We start from the raw sequence: 9847 nt of genomic DNA, 5'->3' as shown, positions 1-9847 counted from the left end.
CATGGGAGTGCAGGTATCCCTTTGACATGATGATTTCCATTCCTCTGGGTATAAACCCAGAAGACAGATTGTTGGATCGTATGGAAGATCTATCCATAGTTGTTTGAGAAAGCTCCATACTGTTTCCCATAGTGGTTGTACTAATTTACAGTCCCACTAACAGTGTAGGAGTGTTCCCTTCTCTCCACACCCACTCCACCATTTGTTATTCACTGTCTTTTTGACAATAGCCAGCCTAACTGGGGTGAGGTGGTATCTCAATGTAGTTTTAATTTACATTTCCCTGAGGACTAGAGATGTTGAACATTTTTTCATGTATCTGTTGGCCATTTGTGTGTCTTCCTTTGAGAAATGTCTATTCAACTCCTTTGCCCATTTTTTGATTGGGTTATTTGTTTTTTTTACTGTATAATTGCTTGAGTTCTATGTATATTCTGGATATTAATCCCTTGTCAGATGTCTAGTTAGCAAAAATTTTCTCCCACTCTGTAGGTTGTCATTTCACTCTGTTGATTGTTTCTTTTGCTGTACAGAAGCTTTTTAGTTTGATATAGTCTCATTTGCTTAATTTTTCTTTTGCTGCTTGTGCTTTCAGGCTCATGTTCATAATGCCTGTGCCCTGACCTAACTGCTGAAGTGTTTCACCTATATTTTCCCTTAGTAATTTTACACTTTCAGGCCTTACACTTAAGTCTTTAATCCATTTTGAGTTGATTTTAGTGTATGGTGAGAGACGCATATCTAGTTTCACTCTTCTGCATATGGATATCCAGTTTTCCCAGCATTAATTGTTGAAGAGGCAGTCTTTTTGCCAATGTAGATTTTTGTTGCCTTTCTCCAATATCAGATGGCTATAAGCCTGAGAGGTGATTTCTGGGTTCTCAATTCTACTCCACTGGTCTGAATGTCTATTTTTATACCAGTACCATGCTGTTTTGGTTACAATAGCTTTGTAGTGTAATTTGAAGTCAGGTAATGTTATGCCTCCAGCTTTATTTTTTTGCTCAGGATTGCTTTGGCTATTTAGGGTCCTTTGTTTTTGCATATGAAAGGTAGGATTGCTTCTTTCCATTTCTGTGAAGAATGTCATTGGTATTTTGATGGGGATTGCATTGAATCTACAGATCGCTTTGGGCAGTATAGATATTTTCACAATGTTAATTCTTCCAATCCAAAAGCATGGAATATCTTTCCATCTTTTTTTGTCTTCTTTAATTTCTTTCAGAAGTGGTTTGTAGTTCCCGTTGTGGAGGTCTTTCACCTCCTTGGTTAAATTGACCCTTAGATATCTTATTTTTGTGTGTGACAATTGTAAATGGGCTTACTTTATTTCTCTTTCAGTTGATTCATTATTTGAGTATATAAATGCTACCGATTTGGGGGCATTTATTTTGAATCCTGCAACATTACTGAAGTTATTAACCAGCTCTAGGAGTTTTTTGATAGAGTCTTTAGGTTTTTCTATATATACTATCATGTCATCTGCAAATAGAGAAAGTTTGACTTCATCTTTCATGCTCTGGATTCCCTTTATTTCTTTCTCTTGATTGATTGCTCTGGCTAGTACCTCCAGTACTATGTTAAATAGGAGTGGTGAGAGTGGGCATCCTTGTCTTGTTCCTGTTCTTTGGGGAAAGACCTTCAATTTTTCCCCATTCAGAATGATACTGGCAGTGGGCTTGTCATAAATGGCTTTTATTATATTGAGATATTTTCCTTCTATGCCTAATTTGTTGAGAGTCTTTCTCATGAAGCGATGTTGAATTTTGTCAAATGCTTTTTCAGCATCTATTGAGATAATCATATGGTCTTTGTCCTTGAGTTTGTCCATGTGATGTATCACATTTATTGAGTTGCATATGTTGAACCATCCTTGCATCCCTGGGATGAATCCCACTTGATCATAGTGTATATTTTTTTTAATATGTTGCTGTATTGATTGCTAATATTTTGTTGAGGATTTTAGCATCTAGGTTCATTGAGGACATTGGCCTATAATTTTCTTTTTCTGTTGTGTCTTTATGTGGTTTTGGCATCAGAGTTATGTTGGCTTCGTAGAATGAGGTTGGCAGAGTAGCATCTATTTCAAGTGTTTGGAATAGCTTGAGGAGAATTGATTAACTGCTCTTTAAAAGTTTCATAGAATTCAGCGGTAAAACCACCCAGACCCAGACTTTTCTTTGTTGGAAGATTTCTAATTACTGCTTCAATCTCTTTGCTTTTTATTGGACTGTTCAGGTTTTCTATCTCTTCTTGATTCAGTCTTGGTAGTTTGTATATGTCTAGAAACTTATCCATATCTTCCAGATTTTCATATTTGTTGTCATACAGTAGTTTATAATAGTCTCTAATGATTCTTTGTATTTCTTTGGTATCAGTTGTAATGTCTCCCTTTTCATGTCTGATTTTTTTTATTTGGGTCTTCTCCCTTTTTTTTTTTTTTCTTTTTTTGTTAACCTAGCTAATGGTTTGTCTATTTTATTTCTCTTCTCGAAAAACCAAATTTTGTTCTGTTGATCTTTTCTATTGTTTTTTTGGTCTCTATTTCATTTAGTTCTGCTCTGATCTTAATTATTTCTTTCCATCTACTATCTTTAGGTTTGGGTTGCTGTTGTTTTTAAAGTTCTTTGAGGAATAGTGTTAGGTTGTTTATTTGAAGTCTTTCCATTCTTTTGATATAAGCATTTATTGCAATAAATTTGCCCCTTAGTACTGCTTTTGCAGTGTCCCACAGGTTTTGGTATGGTGTGTCTTTATTTTCATTAGTTTCTAGAAATTTTTTCATGTCCTGTTTAATTTCTTCTTGGACCCACAGGGCATTCAGGAGCCTATTATTTAGTTTCCGTGTATTTGCATAGCTTCCAGAATTTTGCTTATTGTTTATTTCCAGTTTTAGTCTATTGTGGTCTGAAAAAATATTTGGAATGATTTCATTTTTTAAAAATTTGCTGAGACTACATTTGTGACCTAATATGTGGTCTATCCTGGAGAATGTGCTATGAGCCGATGAGAAGAAAGTGTATTCTTTAGTTGTTGGGTGAAATGTTCTATATATATCTGCCAAGTCCAGTTGGTCTAGGGTATAGATTAAATCCTGTGTCTCTTTGTTGATTTGTTGCCTGGAAGATCTGTCCCATATTGAGAAAGGGGTGTTCATATCACCAACTATTAACGTATTAGGTCCTATTTCTTTCTTTAGGTCTAAGAGTGTTTGCTTTATATATCTGGGTGCTCTGGTATTGGGTGCATACATGTTTATGACTGTTATGTCTTCTAGCTGCATAGATCCCTTCATCGCTGTATAGTGGCCTTCTTTGTCTCTTTTTATATTTTTGGTTTAAAGTCTATTTTGCCTGATATAAGAATAGCTACTCCTGCTTACTTTTGGTTTCCATTTGCATGGTATATCTTTTTCTAAACCTTCACTTTTAGTCTTTGTGTGTCCCTGTAGGTGAGATGGGTCTCTTGAAGACAGCATATACTTGGGTCTAGCTTTTTAATCCATCAGTCAATCTGTGTCTTTTGAATGGAGAGGTTAGTCCATTCACATTTAAGGTAGTTATTGACAGCTTTTGCTTAATTCCTGTCATTTAATTGCTTCTTGTTTAGCTGGTTTAAATATCTTTTGATCATAATTTCCCCATTTATTTCTCTTCTTTAATGCTAGTTGGAAATTTAAGGTGGGATGATTTAGCTTCTTTCTCTTTCTTGCTGGCATTTTTGTTTTAACAGTGGGTTTTGCTCTTCCTTGTGTATTTGTGATAGTGGTCACCATTATTCAGATTCCAGATAATGGCTCCCTTGAGAATTTCTTGCAGGGCTGGTCATGTGGTTGTGAACTCCCACAACTTTTGTTTGTTGGGGAAATACACTATTTCCCCCTCATTTCTGAAGGAGAGCCTTGCTGGGTAAAGTATTCTTGGCTGGCAATTTTTTTCTTTTAGGATTTTGAATATATCATGCCACTTTCTTCTGGCCTATAGGGTTTTAGATGAGAAGTCTGCTGTTAGTTTGATGGGGGTTGCCCTATGAGTGACCTGATGCTTTTCTCCTGCTGCCTGTAGAATTCTCTCTTTGTCTTCAAGCTTTGCAAATTTAACTATAATTTATCTTGGGGAGGATCTTTTTGGGTTGAATCTGTTTGGAGCTGAAATGTTCCTCTAAGAGTCTCTGTCTGTGCCCTGATGTCCCCTTCCAGGTTTTGTTGAGTTCAGGCCAGGGGACACTGGAGAAAAAAAGTAGTGAGCTCACTGCCAGGTCAATGGTACTTCAAATTTTGGTGCTCTTTCCCAATCTTTCTGCTGCTCTTTTCTTTTCAGGGTCCTTAGATGGCTGCCCCGCACCTTCCATCTAGGTTTACAGTCATAATCAGTGGAAGAGAAGGGATGAGTGTATTTATTCCTCTCACCCAGAGTCAGGACCTCTCACTTCTTTCCTCCTACCTTATTTAATGTGACTACTGGAGTATTTTAAATTACATATGTGGCTCACTTTTGTGACTTCCATTATATTTCCATTGGAGAGTGCTGCTCTAGAAGTTTGATAGATGATACTGATAAAGCACCTACTATGGTGTTAGACATTTTGCTAAGTGCTGGAATATGATGTTGAACAAAACAGACATGCTTCCTTCATCACAAAAGAGTTTAGAGTGGTAAACAGACATTAAATAAGTGATCACACACCCAAAACAATAAGTGCTGTGAAGGAAATAGGGTAGGCACGGAGTCCCTAACCTAGGGCTGTGGAGGGCTTCCCTGAAGAAATGGCAGTGAAGTCGCAGCTTGAAGGTGAGTGGGAGTTTCCTGGGTGAAGAGGGGAGGAAGGGGCATTGCTGGGCGATGAATTTTTCCTCAAGGAGAAGAGCAAAGATGGGTGTGGCGGGGGGAGCACAGGGCTGAGTTGGTCGAGCAAAGTGTGCATACATGCCTCGGGAAGACTAAAGAATGTCCCTCACAGACCCTGGTGGCATGGTGCTCCCCACGGTTGTCTCAATTGTTTGGGGTTCCTTTCTGAGAAGAAGCAGGTCCAGGAAAACATCCCCCAGCACTTCTGAGACCGAGCGGAGGGGTTTTAGGAGGGGGAGAAGACCTATTAAGTGTTTCCTAGACCACGTCCCCTGAATCTACAACCAGAAGAGTCTCTGGTGAAAAAGGGACGAGCAGAACAGAGACGTGTCTGTAGCCATCCTCTATCGCACGTTGTACACTTTGCCCAAAGACTGCGGAGAATAAACCCTGGAGTTTGAGAAGTTTCCTTACAGTTTTTTGGCACAATGTCCTCATTATAAAGGTGTATGATAAAATATTATGAGGTGCAGAGGAATCACAGTATGAATCCAAAATAATGATGCAAGTTGGTAGCAATAGAGCAGGACAGAGCCCAGAATTCTCTCTCCACTTCTCTAACTCTGCCCACATGGGCAGGGAGACACACAGTCTCTTTGTCCTTGCGGTCTTCCCACGTACACCCACGTTACTCTGGTAGTTCTTTAAAACCACTGCCCCGGTATAGATTACCCTCGACTTTTATGACTTCTTTACAACCAAAGGGTGGGACTAAATCAGTTCTATGATGTTCTTTGGACTCAACACCTGTTTGAATAAGGTCATATTTATCTGAGTAACTTTTAAAAGAGCATTGCTCTCTCACATTTTATGTGAGATCTCCTAACTTTCCCTTTATCAAACCTGTCTACATTGAGCATGCTGATGTAGGAAATTTGGGGTTTCCCTTTTCATGAAACAAAACACTATTAGGCACTTCAATTGTACAATCACCTTGACATGTGAACATATTCAAATGCTAGTTGCACAGTGGGCAGCATCAGAGAGAGGGCTTTGTGGCTTGGATCTCTTTTAATCCCTCCTCAGCTGGCCACCAGAGACCTTTGGACAACACTTATGACTGTCCTGGCCCTGGAAGAGAAAGGCATTTTCCTGAATTGCAGCAGCTGTGTTGGCAAGTAATAGGTGCATTTGTAACCAGAGTCACCAAAGAGTCCAGCCCAGTTTGATGTACTTATTAGCTGACATTTAGCCCAAGTGATGAAGGGCCTTGCCATATGTTTATTTAATGACCAGTCACATTAAGGGTTAAAAAGCAAGGGTGAGATTTCTGGGAGCCAATGTCCATCTCACATGCCTGGTCAGTACTTGTCACCCAACATCACAGGCAGACCAGAGATTTATTCTTAAATATCAGATAAACAAATATTTGATGGTCCCTTTTTCATACCCGTTCACCTTTTGTGGCTTAACAAACAGATATGTAAGAGAAAGAAATGATCAATGAAAAGTCAGCTCCATGGAACTGTGCCAGGTGAGTGCTTGAAGGTGAGTCTTACTCTGAAAAACAAGGCAAGAGTCAATGGTCTATGATCTGGGAACTGTTTTCACTGAGGTAAAAGGCAGAAAAGGGTGACTGTAAACCCAGGCTGGCCGGGAGGACTTGCAGCTCCTGCTCCTGTTGACCAGGGAAAAGGCAAATATAGTACATGGATCACAGGAGTGTCCTGCAGGTCTCTTCCTCGGCTACTTTGTGGGACATTCCTCTCCTCTCACCCTACCTCCTGTTCTTCTAGTGCTGACACTGTTGTATCCAGAAGCAACTGTGAATTTTGGTTTTGCTGGAAGCTTGCATGTACAATGTTAAATAAGAGACCCAACATCAAGACCAAACAGGAGAGCATGTTCCAGCACATGCCAAGCTGCTGAAGCATTTAAGTAACTTTCTCCTGGATCTGAAGACAGAGTTTAAGCCAGACAGCATAGCTGTGTACGATGTCTTCAGGACCACCAGGAGGAAGAGAGGTTAGGCTTGTTTTGTGTAGCTCCAGGATGTTGAATTTTGTGAGGCTTGTTCACGACCAGCTGTTTTGTTCCCGTACCTCATGAAAGCAGTCAGGTCGTGAAAGTCTGGATCGGCCAAGCGCTGAGATTGCATCCTGGGAGTGAGACGTAAACTGAGGCAGGCGATCACTTTGCTGTGATTCATTTTTCCTTTTCGTGTGTTTACTTTGCCATCTGTGGAAACAATATAGTATCATTGCTAATGTAATCATTGTCATCATTAACTAGAGAATTACTTTTCTTCCATATTTATCATCTTAAAGCCCACTGAAATAATAATTATGGTTTCATTATACCCAGTTTCTATAGAACTTTCCAAAGCAATGTAACAGGCAGAATGAATGCATACACAAGAAATCCCACTTCAAGGTGGTGCTGAAATGCTTGTCTCCCAGTAGATAAAGGTCTCCTGCCTTTGAACTTCCTCGCCCTCATATTCGCATTTTCAGACTTTAATTTCCTTTGATTTGCCAGGATCTCTCTTTCCCAGGCTAAGACACACATGAAAATAGTCAGTAGGTTCTACCCTTTGCTTTCAATAACTATCAAAATGTTTTTCAATTAAACATTAGATTTGAAAGGAATTAATAGTCACAGAAAAGATGCGACTAGTTGTGATCCACTTTTCTTAGCTATGTCTTGATTTTTTAACTGCCAGGGACTAAAGACCAAAAGATCAGAAAGCCAACACAGACCTGTATGCACACCACTGCGAACTCCAAGTGTTCTCCCAGGGTTTGAATATTTGAAAGACGAGCAAACTTTTAGCTGGTGGAAAAAAGTTTGCACATAGTAGGAGAGGGAGAAATTCACATGTTCCCCATCCTTCCAACATGTTCCTGGGCCTCTGCCAAAGCCCAGGCATATTCTAGTTACTGCTGGGAAAGCCACTGTCTTCCCTGCAACAGAAAAACAAATCAGCCACAACACTGAGAACAGCAGGTGGCTTCCAGGAAAAATATAAATGATCCACCTGCTTAAGCAAGGAGCTGACACAAAGTTGAGCTTAGCTGCACATGACGCACGGTGACGACTTCCTTGTGGTTGTCAACATTCAGCCTTCTCATCCACCTCTAACTGCTGGCTAGACAGCAGGCCACATAGCTTCACTGTCTGCTCCTCGGGGGACTGCAGGGTCTGTCCGTACCCTGACCCTTGAGCTCCTCTGTGGCAAAGTCTGGCCTCAGTCCCCATGTAGCCACCATGCCTACCCCACTTCCTTCCTTCAGCAGGCACTTGTGAATGTTTGTTGAAATGAATTTGAATCCAAGGCAATAGATGAAGATGTTAGTCTCTTCAGTTGCTTTTCAGGACATAGGTAGGCAGGTTTATTTAGAACTAGTCTATTTGTAGAGTATTGCTAGAAAAATCCACACTAATGCTAATGTTCCTACACTAAGTTGCTTTGCATAGATTCATAGAACCTCAGATTTAAATGAACACTTAGAGATGTGCTGGCTATACGGATCCTCTGTATACATCTCTACCTCTCCTGGGCAGCAGTGGCTTCTTAATCCTTCTAAAAGGCACAGATTCTGTCACCATCTCATGAGGAGAAATCTATTTTTGTCAAATAAAATTCATACTCCCATTTCCAAATCCTTTCTAATTCATGGATGAGAATTCTTTTATTTTTTTCTTGTCAAGGATAAAAGAAAAAACATAGAGTAATAGAACTATTAAGCATCATTTAACAATCCTTAGTTGCATTATTTTTAAAAGTAGAAGACATTTGACCTCTTTTGAAATTAAACCTATATGGTACAGTGTTGTGTGCATCTCACATAAATACATATAATACTAGATCAATAAGCAATGCTATTGACCGTGTACCAGGCCCACCTTCTTCCCAGGTAGGGACATAGAGGAAAGGGGCCCACCTGTGAACTTGCAGTGGGAACGCCAACTAAAAGAGAAAGAAGCATAAACAGAGACTGGAACAAAGACAGAGAAGCAGCCAAGGTGGGAGGGCCCAGGCTGAGCTTGTAGAAGTGGGAGGAGAGAGAGAGGGTGGGAGCTCATGGAGACCAGGTGGGGAGGGAAACCACGGGAGGGACCTCAGTGCTAGAGACACGAGAGCTTCAGGGTCGGAAAAATGCCCTTCTTTGGAGGTGAATTGCCTAGGTTGAAACACCCACTCCGCCTCTTGCTAGCTCTGTTAAACGGGAATCGCAGCAGCACGTGTGTCGCAGTCACTGTGAGGTGCCGGCATCTGCCCTCCCAATTATCTGCAGATCCAGCCCCCAATCTGGGGCCTTGGTAGCTCCCACGTGTCTCATTCACTGTCAAAAACAAATCATAAGTGTTTGTGGATTGTGTCGTATTGATATTCTGAGTGCTGAATATGAAAGATTTTCTCTGGATACCATATATATTTTTTTCAAATTCAAATAATTTATCTTTTCAAAGCATACTTACAGTATCTGGCTTTCTGGAATAGTCTGAACTTCAAGTGTTCTTTCCCACTATTACCATAAGCACACTGTGTCAGACCCTATGTTTCTACTTCCTCAGACATACAAACACCGAGTGCTGGCATGTCAGCATCCAGGGTGGACAGGTTGCCCGGGTGGGCGGTGGGGCAGGAGGGCAGACCCACGTGGCTGTCAGCGGCTCGGGCACTTCCCGCAGCCCTCTGCACAGCAGCTGTCCTGCCATGCGAGCTCGCCCTGCAAGCAAAGTCCAGTTATGGAATTCTTACTTGGTTTTTATGCCCCGTGTTTCCGCCCTCTGCTCCCTACCAGCCAACTAATACTTCCAGCTCACAGACTCTGGCGTTTCAGATCAAGCTTCAAAATGCCAATCTGTATGCACGTCCTAGCACTGTGTGACATGCTGGCTGTGTGAAAGTCCCTAAAAGTCAAGACAGGTTTAAGTCTGGACAAATTTGATGTTTATCCTGAACAGCTCAGACTTTCTGAATTCACGTAGTCCTAAAACAGACAGAACAAATATTATGGTCTGGCCCTGTCATATTTCTCTACTGCTGTGATGAA

This window comes from Cynocephalus volans, chromosome 11 (genome assembly GCF_027409185.1).
Source record: "Cynocephalus volans isolate mCynVol1 chromosome 11, mCynVol1.pri, whole genome shotgun sequence".
Lineage (NCBI taxonomy): Eukaryota > Metazoa > Chordata > Mammalia > Dermoptera > Cynocephalidae > Cynocephalus > Cynocephalus volans.
Note: the sequence above shows the minus strand (reverse complement) of the source record.